Source organism: Saccopteryx bilineata, chromosome 10 (assembly GCF_036850765.1).
Source record: "Saccopteryx bilineata isolate mSacBil1 chromosome 10, mSacBil1_pri_phased_curated, whole genome shotgun sequence".
Lineage (NCBI taxonomy): Eukaryota > Metazoa > Chordata > Mammalia > Chiroptera > Emballonuridae > Saccopteryx > Saccopteryx bilineata.
Genome location: NC_089499.1, coordinates 8,653,474 through 8,669,178, shown reverse-complemented (window position 1 = coordinate 8,669,178; position 15,705 = coordinate 8,653,474).

The following is a 15,705-nucleotide window of genomic DNA, read 5'->3' as shown; positions in this document are numbered from 1 at the left end:
ACTTCTCCTTTTCTATCTCCACGTCAGAATGCCAGGAACCTTGCGTTGTGTGTGACTAACACAGGGCAGGGCTGGGCTCCTGACGTCACGCAGCCCTGTTGTCCTCGAGGCTCACCGTTCAGTCTCCACTTCTGCGACAGGAGGGCCCTTTCCCAGAGCGGGGACGGAGGCACCAGGACGAGGGCCAGCTCCCCGCTGCCTAACTTAGGACACACTGTCTGGCTACAAGGCAGAAGAGGTGGTTTCTCACCCCAGGCCACTTTCCAGGTGCGGAAGCCCAACTGGCGAATGTCCCACAAATAGACCAGAGAGGCTTTGGGAGACACAAGTGACCCTCACTCAGCAGCTCACCCGTGTCCCCTCCACACTGCCTCACTTCCTCCCCACCTGATCCTCCTGCTCCACACCTCTCACCTTGTCTAATTTCCTCCCCTGCCTCTCTGTCCCCCACCCCTCTTGACTCTGTGTTCCCTAATCCAGGTGGTCATTTTTTCTTTATAATCTGCTTCTCCTAGCCTGCCTGGCCTTTTACAGCCATTAAAGACACCCTCCCCCCAACATACTACACACTCCAACCTGATAAACCAAAGGAAATGGGTCCAACAGTCCCTGGTCCCTCTCTCGGTTCTGCTCAGCCGCCCCGTTGTGCTGGGTCATGTCCCAAAGTGAGAGGGTACTGGGCACATCCACGTCAGATCCTTCTCCTCCTGCCTGGATCGTCTAAGCAGCCCCTCCCTCCCTGTAGCCTTCCCCCAGCCCCCACCCCCCGCCACAGGGAAACATCAGGGAGAGGCAGAGGCTCTCTGAGGGTGTAAGCTTTTGGGGGTGCGGGAGGAAGTAGAGGTTCTTTTCTCACACCTAATTGTATGTCAGATACTTTTCATAGTAAATAATGAGGCAGTTCAATCAAAATAGCGTGAACAATTAAAAAGAATAGAAACATTTTCTCACAAACCTGAATGTCAGCTGGGGTTTGGTATTACTCTACCATTCTTATAACAATTCATGATGGTTTCAGTATCCCCCTAGGTCTGCCTTTGCAGCCTACCAAACAACCTCCACCCTCGGGGGCTTAAAACCACCATGACGTGAATTTGTGATTTTGTGGATCAGGTGGATGGTTCACGGGGGCTTCACTCCCGTGTGTGGCCGTTGGTGCTTGGTGTCTCAGTTCTCCTGTGACCTCTCACCCTCCAGCTGGCCAGAAGCGAAGCAAGGACTGCAAAGTATCTTAAAGCATAGCCTCAGAAGTCACATCATGTCACTTCTGCTCATTCTGGCACAGAGCAAGTCACAATCAAAAAGTCGGGAAATAATACCTGTGTAAGAGGAGCCATCGAGTCGCACTGTAGCAGGTTGCGCGTGCCCGGGTGGGAGGACTCTGAAGCCACATACCCCTTCCACTGAAAGCACGAGTCTCCTGGGCTTCCCCACCTGGACTCCTCCCCCTTGATGGTCCTGCCTTCGCCATCCCCGGCCACTCACGCCCGTGACCCTGACCTCTGCATCCTTCCGTCTCCCACATGTGCAACCCTTCACATCTCTGCTCCCATTATCCCGGCCTCTGACTCCACTTCCACCATCACTGCCCACCCCCTCTAGAACCTCAACGCCAATGGGGTTTGTTTGGTTTTTTTTAATTCCAGAGAGACCACTGATATTTCCATTTTCCAGTAAGCCCGGGCATACTCACGCCCTTGTTTTACATCATGTTAAAATCCACGGGCCATCCTTACAGTTCGTCCCTTAAGCAAATCCTTGGCTGCTTTATTCTCTTCTGATCTTGCCATGTTCACCTGCTAACATCCCAGCCCTGGTTCGATCCAATTCCCACCCTTCGCCCATGAAGTGGAATGGGGCTCGAGTAAGCCACACCACAGTACTGACTGGGATCCCTCTGTATCACTGAGAGCTGACTGGGCTTCTCTCTCTCAGGCATCCCACACACACACCTTGACCCTCTAACACCACCCGTCATGCACATTCTTAGCTGGTGACCTTGTTTGTATGTCACCGAGGAAACAGAGGCCATAAGAAGAGAGCTTTGACACCCCCACCTCCTTCGTCCCATCCACCTTTCCTGGCCCTCTACTCTTCCTTTCCTCTCTCCCATGGGTGGACTCCCCACACCCCATCTGAGTCCACCCCTTCCGCTTTGCACGGAATCCCACCCCCTCACCCGCTCGGGCACAGTGGTCTAGTCGCTTTCTCCTGTATCATGTTTCTCCTGCTCTGCTGTAGCATTCCCATCAGCACACACACATACACACACACACACCTGCACTTCTTCTATCTTAAACAAACAAACAAGCAAACAAATAAGTAAACAAAGTCTCCATTCCACTTCCACCTCTAATTATTGACTCATTTCCTGTTTTAACAAAAAAATTATTGAAAGGGTTGTGTTGACTTGTGTCCCGCTCCACTCCACGCAGGCTGTCTGGAACCCATTACTCCACTGCTCTTGTCAAGGTCACCAGTGACCTCCCCGTGGCTAACCCCAATGGTCGAGGCTCAGGCGTCGCTGGACCTGACTGCTCCACACACTTGACCTGTTATCCCTCCCTCTTCCTGACCGCCTCTCGTCCTGCGTGCGGGATGCGGGACATCACACGCTCTCATTTTCCTCTTATCCACCAGCAGCTCCTTCTCACTTCCCACGCTCCCAGTTCCCTCTTATCCACACCAGCAGCTCCTCCTCACTTCCCACTGCTGCTTCCTGCTCAATATTCCAACTGCTTAGACTTGGCATGCTCCGGGGCACAGTCCCTGATGCCCTGTTCTCTCCCATCTACCCTCGGTGACACCATTCTCTCTCATGGCTCCAAAAGTCATATTCACGCTGAAGTCGCCCAAATGTACATCTTCAGCCCCACCCCCGCCCTCAAATCCAGGCTCATGGCCAGTATGCTGCTCATGTCTCCACTCAGGTTTCTAACGGATGTTGCAAGTTGAACTGATCTCTCTTCAAAACTCTTGGCTGTCACTCTCATCCTCACCTAGAGGTAAAGGGTGCCTCTATCTTTCCATGGACTGTACCAACCCTTGGAGTTATGCTTACTCAGCTTTTTCAGACCTGACATGCAATGCTTTTACAAAGCCTGTTGGTTTTATCTTCAAAACAAATAAAGAATGTAATTTCTGTTTGCATCTACTACCCCTACTTTGGTGCAAACCATCCAAAGCCCACAGTCTCTTTCCAACCTAGTGGCCAGAGTGATTCTTTGAGAGCTATTTCAGGTCAAGCTCTTCTCTTGCAGTCTGTTACGTTAGTCTGCAAGGTGGTGCCACCTGGTCCTTATTCCCGCTCTGACCTCATCTCCTTTTTGCTTACTTTGCTCCAGCCAAACTGACCCGAGGATATTCTTGAATACACCAGGACCTCAGGTCCTTTGCATTTGCTGTTTCCTTTACCTGGATGCCTTTCCCCCTAGATGTCTGCACAGCCTGCTCCCTCGCTTTCTTTATTTTCATATGCATATGTTACTTTTTCAGTGACGTATTCCCTAATTAACTTATTTAAAATTAAATATCCTCTTTCTTCCCCCTAAAGACATCTAGGACTCCACTTTCTGATTTACCTTTCACCACCTGACATATATATTTACTTATTGCCCACTGTTTTCCTCCAATGCAATGCCAGCTTCCTGAGGGCTGAAATGCTCCCTCTTCTGTTCGCTGCTGAGTCCCCAGTCCCCACGTGATAGGTGCTCAATAAGCATTTTGAATAGATAAACCACAAGAAGTTCAAAGTTAGGGTTAGTTGATTACTTTAGAGCAGGGGTTGGAAACCTATGGCTCACGAGCCAGATGTGGCTCTTTTGATGGCTGCATCTGGCTCGCAGACAAATTTTTAATTAAAAAAAATAATAACATTAAAAATATAAAACATTCTCATGAATTACAATCCATTCATTTCTTACCACTCATGGTCATGGTTGTGGGTGGCTGGAGCCAATCACAGCTGTCCTCCAGGACAACACCAAATTTTTATTGGATAATGTGTAACGTACACGGGTCGTTGTATGGCTCTCACGGAATTACATTTTAAAATATGTGGCGTTCATGGCTCTCTCAGCCAAAAAGGTTCCCGACCCCTCCCTGCTTTAGAGGCTCTCCAGCTCCATGCAGGACCCGGCTTCTTCCCACCTTTCTAACATGCTCAGACCAACTCTGCTAATGGCCACAAGGTGGCCACTGGTGTCACATGCAGACATGATGAGATCCAACAGAAAAAGGGGCTGCCCTTTTTTTTTTTTTTTTTTTTTTTTTTGTCAATTCACAGAAACAAGGAAGCTCTGACAGGCCCTGTGAGAAAACAGCCACTTGAGAGGCAGATTCTCAGCAGTGAGACCAGGAGCTAGCTCCTCCCTCTGGCCTTCCTGAGCAGAGCCTGGGTGACAGTGACAGGGCAGGGGGTGGGGGGCGCTGCTCTTTGCAATTCTTCTGCCACAGGGGGATGCTTAGCAGGAACCAGACATGGGGGTGGGGAGAGGAGGCAAGATTTGAGGACCTATGAATGGAGGAGAGCATTATCCCCTCCACACCTCCTTCCTCTCGCCCAAATACACGGTCTCTGTGGGGTGGCCTCTGCTGGTGGGGGGCCCAGAGCATGGCCCCTGAGCCTGTGCAGCTGGTGCTGAGAGCTGCTAACCAGACCACAGCAGGTTTGTGAGCTCAGCGTGGGTTGAGCCTGGTGGGAAGGCAGGCAGGGGTGGAAGAGGTTGATAGTGAGTGATCCTCTGTACCTCAGGCACAAGCTGCAAACAGTGACGTGCATGTCCTTGTAAAGGACACGGTCAGCCCATGTGGTATTCATCCCTCCACACCTGAGTCATCACCCGTCTAGAGGGTGCCCTCTCTCTGTTGCACACTGGGCAGTTCGGGGCCTCCGGAGTGTGTTAGGCAAGGTGCAAAATTGGTGTTAATTCCCAGTGAGGTCTGCGGGCCAGCAGCAACAGCGGCTGCACCCAGGAGCTTCCTAGAAAGAGGTTCCCAGGCTCTGGCTGAGACCTGCCAAATCAGAGCCCCGGGAGTGGGGTTAGACCCAGGAGGCTGTGTTTGAATAGACCTCCCAGATGCATCATATTTATCCTGCAGTTTGAGACTCGTTGCTAGACTGCTGCTAATGTGGCAAGGACGGAGCGCTTGATAGAAATGCCGACCACAAGTCTACGAAACAGGAACCGGCACCTTCACCCGACCCCCAGGGGTTTGTCTGCACATCGTGGTGAGAGACACTCTGGTCCAGAAGGTTACGGTCTGGTGGGCTAGACATCTGTGTAGCGTTCAGAAGATGCACAGAGGAAGGCGGGTGCGGTCAGAAACACTCTGCAGAGACGTGTACACTGAATCCGGATTAGAGAGAGGGGTTGGAGTCCATCAGAGAGACGCTGAGAAACAAACCGCCCACACCCGGCACCCTGCAGGGTGCAGATGTTCAGGAAACATTGGTTGCCTGGTTACAGGATGTAGGGAGCACACTTGCAGGGCTGCCCCGGTAGATGGCGACTTCCGAGACCCAGCCTGAAGCTTAGCGGGGAGGCCCCAGGTCCTAGAGCCAGAGGCCTCACTTCACAGCTGGTTCCCGCACTGAGTTGGGGAGGGTGTGGAGAAAGAGCCGCACCTCTCCACGGCTGGTGGGACAGGAAGTCAGGTCCCCTTCACGGAGGGCTGCTTGGCCGTGTCTATCAGAATGGAAACGGGGCATCTTCTGTTCTAATTCTACCCCTGGGAATTTATCTTACAGATATTTACACACGTGGCAGAAGATGCAGGATGTTCCCAGTGCTGTGAGGCCTGGTTAAAGCCCTGGAGTTCTATGCAAACCTGTATGTTCATTTGAAGGAGGCAGGAGGCTGAGGGAGACCAGCTGGGAGGCGCTGGCTCCGGAGGCACCTGACTTTGGAAGGGGTCACAGCAAACCACTAACATGTGTGGCCTCAGGTGAGGGTGGGGCAGAGACAAAGACTTGCTTTTCACCACATGTTATTTTGTACCATTTGACTTTTTTTTTTTTTTACCAAATGCAACTATTATCTATATCAGCGGTTCTCAACCTGTGGGTCACGACCCCAGCAGGGTCACCTAAAGCCATTGGAAAATACATAATGCATATCAGGTATTTACATTCTGAATCATAACTGTAGCAAAATTACAGTTATGAAGTAGCCACCAAAATTATTTTTTGGTTTGGGGTCACCGCAACATGAGGAACTGTATTGCGGGGTCACGGCATTAGAAAGGTTGAGAACCACTGATCTATATAGTTGTTCTCCAAATGTGGCCCAAGGACCCCTGGGAGCCCACCAAACCCATCCAAGAGGTCCCTAATGTTTCCCTATTCCAACTACTATCTGTGAGGCCGGTTTCCCTTCATAGACTTCAGCCAGAGCAGCAGCCGGAGGCCCAGGCAGCCATGGGATGCAGCCAATTCCTATTATTAAGCCAGGCATTAGAAGTTTGCAAAACCAAAAACACAATGACACTCTTCCCACTAACCTTTTTTCATTTTGGAAAATATAATTCTTTTCCTGAAAGTATTATGTCAACATGTAACAGTTTTATTATTGTTCCTTTAAGTGAAGGACTGAATTTTTTAAAGTTCTCCGTTTTTAATTCTACTAGAGTAAATATTAAATAAATGCACATACACAGAAGCCCTTTGGTGTCCTCAAGGATACTGAGGATCATAAAACTTCCAGGGACTGAAAAGCTTCGGAACCACTGGGCGAGGCCAGGCCAGACCAATAGATTTCATTTATTTTAAACTTCTAGTTCCACCAAAGAGTAGCAAATGGCCCAGGGTGAATTCACTGTTTTTCTGAGCCTCATTTAATCTTTTTTTTTTTTTTTTTTCATTTAATCTTAATAAAATAATGCACGTAAAGCATTTAGCACAGCGCATGTACTCAGTGAGTATTGCTATTGTGCTCGTCCAAACTCGGCAGTAGACTCACGCTACCCAACTGCACATTCAGGGACCTTAAGCTAGCAGCATGAACTAGGCCATGGGGGGAGTCTTCACACCAGGAAATGCTGCAGGTCAGTGCCTTTTTGCCACCACCACCACCCACACACACACCCAGAGAGCTGACACCCTCCACCAGCACCCACTGCAGGGCACCTACAGGCCAGGACTGGACAGAAAAGGTTATTTGCATCTCAGAGGGATCCAATAACAGAACAAATTTTGCATCTGAGTTTGCACAGACCTCTGGTTTGTGCAGAAACTCACTTTTATTTGAATACCTGCCTTTCACACAACTAGCTGGGACCCAGCTGCCTGACAGCAGGAGTATTCTCTTACATTCGGGATGCCCCCCCCTAATCCCCACTTCCCCACAGGGCTGCCACAGCCCCGTTCTCCCCATGGGGTGAGGCCAGCTTGACCCCTCTGCCTGTTGGTTCATGCCACACAAACAGAAGTTTGAGCCTTTGATGGGGGCACCTTGTACCCTATTTCTACTTCCCTTTTCAGTCTCACTACTATCTCCCTTTCCCCTGTGGGTTTTTCTGCGGGGAGTGAGAAAGGGATGGTGATATTTTGTTCAGTTCTGTTTTCTGGCCTTCATTTTTGGTGGCCCTACCCAAGCCCCACTTGGCAGTTTTCTTTAATTTACTGATTTAAAGAGAGGAGAGAGAGAAAGAGAGAGAGAGAGAGAGAGAGAGAGAAAGGCAGGGGGGAGGAGCAGGAAGCATTAGTTTGTGGTTGCTTCCACCTGTACCTTGACCAGGCAAGCCCTGGTTTTTGAACCAGCGACCTCAGCAATCCAGACAGTTGCTTTACCCACTGCGCCACCACAGGTCAGGTGGCAGCTTTGTTGTTATTGAAACGTGCATTCAAATATTTCATGTGATAATCTGGTTTTCTTTTAGCCCTTGCAGACCAGACCTACCCAGGTCACTGAAGACAATGAAGGGGTGGGTCCATGAAGGAATGCATCTTCTGGGATGTAACTGACCTCCTACGTCCTGTGCTGACCTCTGGCACAGAGTTTCCCCTTCCAGAGTACCACCTCCAGTGTTCCCCCCACTCTGTGCAGCAGTCCTCTCTTCCCCAGCAGCATGCTCCTTCTCTATTCCAGTTCCTCCCCCCCCCACCCAGCATACTCCGTTCCCTACTCCAGGCCTCCATTTCTCCTTTTTCACTGCTGTCCATACCGTGTTTTCTTCCTATCTTTAATTCCCATTTTGAACATTTTTTTCTTCTTTTTGATGCTTTCTGGCATACCTGATTTATAAGGTCCCTCCCTATAAAGGGGACCCAGAGTCTTTTACAAAGGATGCTCATTCCAGGGCCTCCACAGGTTAATCATTTGGGTAGTGCAAATTAAGGCTACAATGATTAAAGCAGATACCCACCAAAATGATTGAAGTGAAAAAGCAAGAAAAAACAAAACTCAACTAACAACAGACAATGTCAAGTGGTCAAGGGTTGGCAAGAATGTGGACCAAATAGAATGCTCAGACATTGCAGGTGGAAGTATAAACTGTTAAAACCACTTGGAAAACTTTAACAGTAGGTAAACTGATACATAGGCCTTTTTTATGGCCCCAAACCTCACCAATGTGCTGGCTACATAAATCCTTCCACTGACTTCATGGGGAAAAAGTTAGTGGAAAGAGGTGCTGGCTTGAGCCCAACCTTCCTGCCCCAGGTAGGACCCAAGACCTTGCCCACAAGAGCTGGGAACAGGATAGGTCTAATTAAAGAAAGCTGTGGCCCTTATTTTTTTTTTATCATAAAAGAGATAATAAAATTGGATATAAGTAGAATGTACTGTAATGGCTAATAATAGGAAGACTATATATATTCAAATCTAGGACCACATTTGAATTTTAGGAAAAGACACCTGGTTCATTTGGCACGACGTACTGGATAAATACAGCCAATTCAAGAACACTCACCCTGAATAGCCACATGAGGACTAGCTGAAGAAAAATCTTATAACCTAGGATTTACAGAAGAAGCCACATCAAGGCTGCTCCAAACAGGTTGTCAGGGGCCAGTCCCAGGCAGTGTCTTACACTGGCTGGCACCAGAGTCCCCCCCCCCCAAGAGGCCCAGTACCAACACATCCAGTGGCCACTTCAGACAATGTCAGATCAGGATCCAATAAGCCTCACAAGCAGTATATCCAGAGGGAGATTTCAGAAGGCACCAAACCCCGCTGAAGCAAATTTTTCTAAGTGTGGGCAGCATCTGCACAGCAGCTCACATGCCATGGTTGGGGTTGAACCTCACAGTCAGCCAAGCTGAGGGTCGATCCAATACACAAATGGACTGATAGCAATCAGGCCTCAATTACAACAGCAGGGCTCACATAACCCACTCAAGGCATATTCCTGGAGTGCCCAGCTCAGGTGATCAAGGAGACATAGCCACCAGGTCCAACAGGATACTTACTATATAAGCCACTTCATGGACACTGGGAGTAATAGCAAATCTATCTAGTACATAGAAAGAAACACAAAGATGCAGCCATAATGGAGTGACAAATAAACAGGCCCTGAATGAAAGAACAGGAGAAATCTCTAGAAAAAGAATTAAATAAAATGGAGGCAAGCAACTTATCAGAGAGTTCAGAGTAGAGGTAATAAGGATGCTCAAGGAACTTAGTGAGAACTACAACCGTATAAAAAAAAAAGGACATAGAAACCATAAAAAAGAACCAGTCAGAAATGAGGAATACAATATCTGAAATCAAAAATACACTGAAAGGAATAAACAAGTTAGATGAAAAAGAGGATTCAATTAGTGATCTGGAAGACAAGGTTGGGAAAAGCACCCAATCAGAGCAGAAAAAAATAATTAAAAATAATGAGGATAGGTTTATGAAACCTTTGGGACATCATGAAGTATAACAACATCTGCATCATAGGGGTAACAGAAGGAGAAGAGAGAGAGCAAGAAATCGAGAAACTATTTGAAGAAATAATGACTAAAAACTTCCTTAATTTAGTGAAGAAAAAAGACACACCAGCCCAGGAAGCACAGATAGTCCCAAATCAGATGAACCCAAAGAAGCCCACATCAAGACACATCATAGTTAAAGTGGCAGAGATTAAATACAAAGAGAGAATCTTAAAAGCCACAAGAGAAAGACAGTTATTAACTTACAAGAGAGCTCCCATAAGACTGTCAGTTGATTTCTCAATGAAACATTTCAGGCCAGAAGGGATTGGCATGAAATATTCAAAGTGATGAAAAGAAAGGACTTACAACCAAGAATACTTTACCCAGCAAAGCTACCATTTAAAATTGAAGAAGAAATATAGAGCTTCCCAGATAAGAAAAAGCTAAAGGAATTTGTGATCACCAAATTAATATTACCAGAAACATTAAAGGGCCTGCTTTGAGAAGAAATAAAAGAGAAAAGAGAAGAAGAAGAAATGAAAAAAAAAACCTAGAGGAGCATAGTTTAAAGAATAAAATGTCAACAAATATGTACCTATCAAAAATCACTTTAAATGTAAAAGGCTTCAAATGCTCCAATCAAAAGGCATAGGGTAGCTGAATGGATAAAAAAAAATCAAGATTTATATACATGCCGTTTACAAAAGACTCACCTCAAAATGAAAGATACCCACAGCATAAAAGTAAAGGGATAGAAAAAGATATTTTATGCTAAAGAAAGGGGAAAAGCTGAGGTAGCAATACTTACATCTGACAAAATAGACTTTAAAACAAAGGCTATAGTTAGAGACAAATAAGGATACAATATAATGAAAAAGGAAGCAATCCAAAAAGAGGGTATAACCCTTGTAAAAATTTATGCACCCAGAAGACAAGATGGCGATGGAGTAGGCAGATGTACCAACTTCCACCTCCCAGAACCAAAGTGGATTACAAACTAATTTTGGTTTTTACATCATCTAGAAAAACCAACTTTGGACTAAACTAAGAGGACTCTTGAACCAAGGAACACTGAAGAAGCCACACTGAGACTGGTAGGAAAAGCGGAAACGTGGAGAGGACTGCCCAGCTCCCTGGAGCAAACGGCAGCTGGGAGAGACTCGTGTGGTAGGAAGTGAGTTTAGCAGAGAGGGAGGGAAGGGTCCTGAGTCCCAGGAACAAAGCCCCAGCCTGCAATGCAAGAGCCTAGAAGAGGCATATGGACAGTATTTAGCTGGAAACAAGATAGTATATTGTTTGTGAGAAAGACTGATTTCTCAGACCCAGGATACTTCTTAAAGGAACCGCACAGAAAACCTCTCTCACAACCACTCACCCAGGGTTCCAGGGGACAGGGAGAGAGGAGAGGACCAGAGTAGCAGGAAGAGAGTGTAAACTAGGAGGCACAGGGAGAAACATTTTGAGAGACAGCCACCCTAACCCCTGGGCTGAGTCACTCCCCAAATCTGAAGTGAATATTTCCCCTGGAAACAGCAATACCAGCAAAGGGAAGCAGGACACTAGCCAAACAAGCTCTCCTGCGGCACTCAGAGCAGAGTCGCTTAGAAGGAGGGAGCTTTCGGGACTACAGTAGTGAGTATTAGGGTCTGAGCTGCAGCGCCCCACCCACATGGCTGAGGGCTCACCCGAGGGTGGGCAATAGCAGGTTGCGGAAGCGCGGTTCTGTTGGCAAGGGCAGAAGCTGGCTGACCACCACTGAGGCCCAGGTGTGAGCTCAGTCTTGCCCAGCTGGGGAGGAGAGGATGTGCAAAAGTGGTCAGTCCCAGCTGCAGGCTGCCTGCAATCCAGCCTGCGGGGGAAGGGCAGGAGCTCCGGAAGGGGCAGAGACCCGCCCTTGAACAAGGGCACAGGAGCACAGCCTTGCCCCACCCCTGGAACCAAGGCTTGTGGCCTGACTTGGGAGCCGGTTCTTCCCATGGGGGTGAAGCCAAAAGCCCAGAACAGGCGGAGTTCTGCTACTGAGCGTGGGCACGCAGTCCTGCCCAGCCTGTGGAACCAAGGCTTGCAGCTGTCCCACCAGCGGGCTCCTCCTGCAAGGGCGGGGCGAAAGCCCGGAATCAGGCGGAGACCCGCAGCTGAGCAAAGGTGCTCACCCCTGCCCTCAGGGCCAAGCATAACGCCACCCACGGGGGTGGGGTGAAGGCCAAGGCCACTGAGGCTTGTACACCTGAGCATATGATCACAGCCACTCCTGTGAAGGAGAGGTGGAAACCACAGCAACAGCCCCAGTGGGCAAGCACCAGCAACGCCCATACCTGAATGCCCTAGGCAGCAACAGCACAGGGGGTGGTAGGCCTGCAGACAGACCACACCTAGGGAACACAGAGGCCACACCCAGTGAACTCCAGTGTCCAATACCTTCTTTTACACAGACAAAATGAGAAGGCAGAGAAATGCAACACAAATGAATCAAGAGAAATCCCCAGAAAAGGACCTGAATGAGTCATATATAACCAAATTACCAGATGCAGAGTTTAAAATAACAATTGTTAGGATGCTCAAAGATATTAGAACAACAATAGATGGTCATTACGAACACCTAAATAAAGAGATAGCAAATATAAAAAAGGACATTGAAATAATAAAAAAGAATCAGTCAGAAATGACAAATACAATATCAGAAATGAAGAACACAATGGAAGGAATTTAAAGCAGGGTAGATGAAGCTGAGAATCAAATCAGCGAGTTAGAGGACAAGATAAATAAAGGCACAGAAGCAGAGCAGAGAAAAGAAGAGAGACTCAAAAAGTCTGAGGAAACTCTAAGAGAGCTCTGTGACAACATAAAGAGAAAGAACATCCACCTCATAGGGGTTCCTGAAGAAGAAGAGAAAGAACAAGGCATAAAGACTTTGTTCAAACATATCATAGCTGAAAACTTCCCTCAATTAAGGCAGAAAAACATCTCACAAGTTCAAGAAGCACAGAGAACTCCATTAAAGAGAAACCCAAAGAAATCTACACCAAGACACATCATAATTAAAATACCAAAGCTAAGGGATAAAGAGAAAATATTAAAAGCTGCTAGAGAAAAAAAGACCATCATCCACAAAGGAGCCCCCATAAGGATGATTTCTGACTTCTCAACAGAAACACTTGAGGCCAGAAGGGAATGGCAAGAAATATTCAAAGTAATGCAGAACAAGAGCCTACAACCAAGACTACTATATCCAGCAAGGCTATCGTTTAAAATTGAAGGAGAAATAAAAAGCTTTCCAGACAAAAAAAAAAATCTCAAAGAATTCACTACAACCAAACCAAGGCTGCAAGAAATGCTAAGGCTCCTGTTGTAAACAGATCAAAGGAGAAAAAGAATATAGCAAAAGAAGAATACAGCTTTAAAGAATAAAATGGCAATAAACAACTACATATCAATAATAACCTTAAATGTAAATGGATTAAATGATCCAATCAAAAGACATAAGGTAGCTGTATGGATAAGAAAACAGGACCCACACATATGCTGTCTACAAGAGACACACCTTAAAACAAAAGATGCACATAGACTAAAGATAAAAGGATGGAAAAAAGGCCCTGGGCAGTTGGCTCAATGGTAGAGCGTCGGCCTGGCGTGCAGGGGACCCGGGTTCAATTCCTGGCCAGGGCACATAGGAGAGGCACCCATTTGCTTCTCCACCCCTCCCCCTCTCCTTCCTCTCTGTCTGTCTCTTCCCCTCCCGCAGCCAAGGCTCCATTGGAGCAAAGATGGCCCGGGTGCTGGGGATGGCTCCTTGGCCTCTGCCCCAGGCGCTAGAGTGGCTCTGGTCGTGGCAGAGCGATGCCCCGGAGGGGCAGAGCATCACCCCCTGGTGGGAAGAGCGTTGCCCCTGGTGGGCGAGCCGGGTGGATCCCGGTCAAGCGCATGCAGGAATCTGTCTGACTGTTTCTTCCCGTTTCCAGCTTCAGAAAAAAAAAAAAAATACAAAAAAAAATACAAAAAAAAAAAAAAGGATGGAAAAAAATATTTCACACAAATGGAAATGAAAAAAAAAAGCTGGGGCAGCAATACTTATATCAGATAAAATGGACTTTAAAACATAGGCTAAGAGATAAAGAAGGGCACTACATAATGATAAAGGGAGCAATTGAACAGGAAGATATAACCATTATAAATATCTACGCACCTAAATATATAAAGCAGACTTTGATGGATTTAAAGGGCAAGATCAACAGCAATACTATAATAGTAGGGGATTTCAATACCCCACTAACATCACTACATAGATCCTCAAGAAAGAAAATTAACAAAGAAACAGCAGACTTAAAGAACACACTAGATGAACTCGATTTAATAGATATCTTCAGAACCTTTCACCCTAAAGCAGCAGAATATAAATTCTTTTCAAGTGCTCATGGTACATTCTCTAGGATAGACCACATGTTAGGGCACAAAAGCAGTCTCAAAAATTTAAGAAGATTGAAATCATATAGAGCACCTTCTCTGATCACAATGGCATGAAACTAGAAATCAACCACAACAGAAAAACTCAAAAATACTCAAACACTTGGAAACTAAATAGCATGTTATTAAATAATGAATGGGTTAACAAAATCAAAGAAGAAATAAAACAATTCCTAGAAACAAACGATAACGAGCATACATCAACTCAAAATTTATGGGATACAGCAAAAGCAGTCCTAAGAGGGAAGTTCATAGCATTACAGGCATACCTTAAGAAGCTAGAAAAAGCTCAAGTAAACAACTTGACCCTGCATCTAAAAGAACTAGAAAAAGAACAGCAAGTTTACTTGCTGAGCTAGTAGAAGGAAGGAAATAATAAAGATCAGAGCAGAAATAAATGACATAGAGGCTAAAGAAACAATACAGAGGATCAATGAAACCAGGAGCTGGTTCTTTGAAAAGGTAAACAAGATTGATGAACCTTTAAGCAGACTCACCAAAAAAAAAAAGAGAGAGGACTCAAATAAATAAAATTAGAAACGATAGTGGAGAAATAACAACTAACACAACAGAAATACAAAATATTGTGAGAAAATACTTTGAAGAACTGTATGCCAAAAAACTAGACAATCTAGATAAAATGGACAAATTCCTTGAATCATATAATCTTCCAAAAATTAATCTGGAAGAATTAGAAAACCTAAACAGACCAATTACACCAAATGAGATCGAAATAGTTATCAAAAAACTCCCAAAAAAGAAAAGTTCTGGGCCTGATGGCTTCACAAGTGAATTCTACCAAATATTCAAAGAAGAACTAACTCCTATCCTTCTCAAGCTATTTCAAAAAATTCAAGAGGAAGGAAGACTTCCAAGCTCCTTTTATGAGGCGAGTATAATTTGAATTCCAAAACCAGGCAAAGACAACACACACAAAAAAAATTATAGGCCAATATCCCTGATGAATTTAGATGCTAAAATCCTCAACAAAATATTAGCAAACTGGATCCAGCAATATATGAAAAAAATTATACACCATGATCAAGTGGGATTTATTCTTGGGAGGCAAGGCTGATACAATATTAGTAAATCAATCAATGTGATTCATCACATAAACAAAAGGAAGGAGAAAAACCACATGATAATTTCAATAGATGCAGAAAAAGCATTTGATAAAATCCAGCACCCATTCATGATCAAAACTCTCAACAAAGTGGGAATACAGAGAACATACCTAAACATGATAAAGGCCATCTATGACAAACCCACAGTTAACATCATACTCAATGGGCAAAAATTAAAAGCAATCCCCTTAAGATCAGGAAAAAAAAAGGGGTGCCCCCTTTCACCACTCTTATTCAACATAGTTCTGAAAGTTCTAGCCA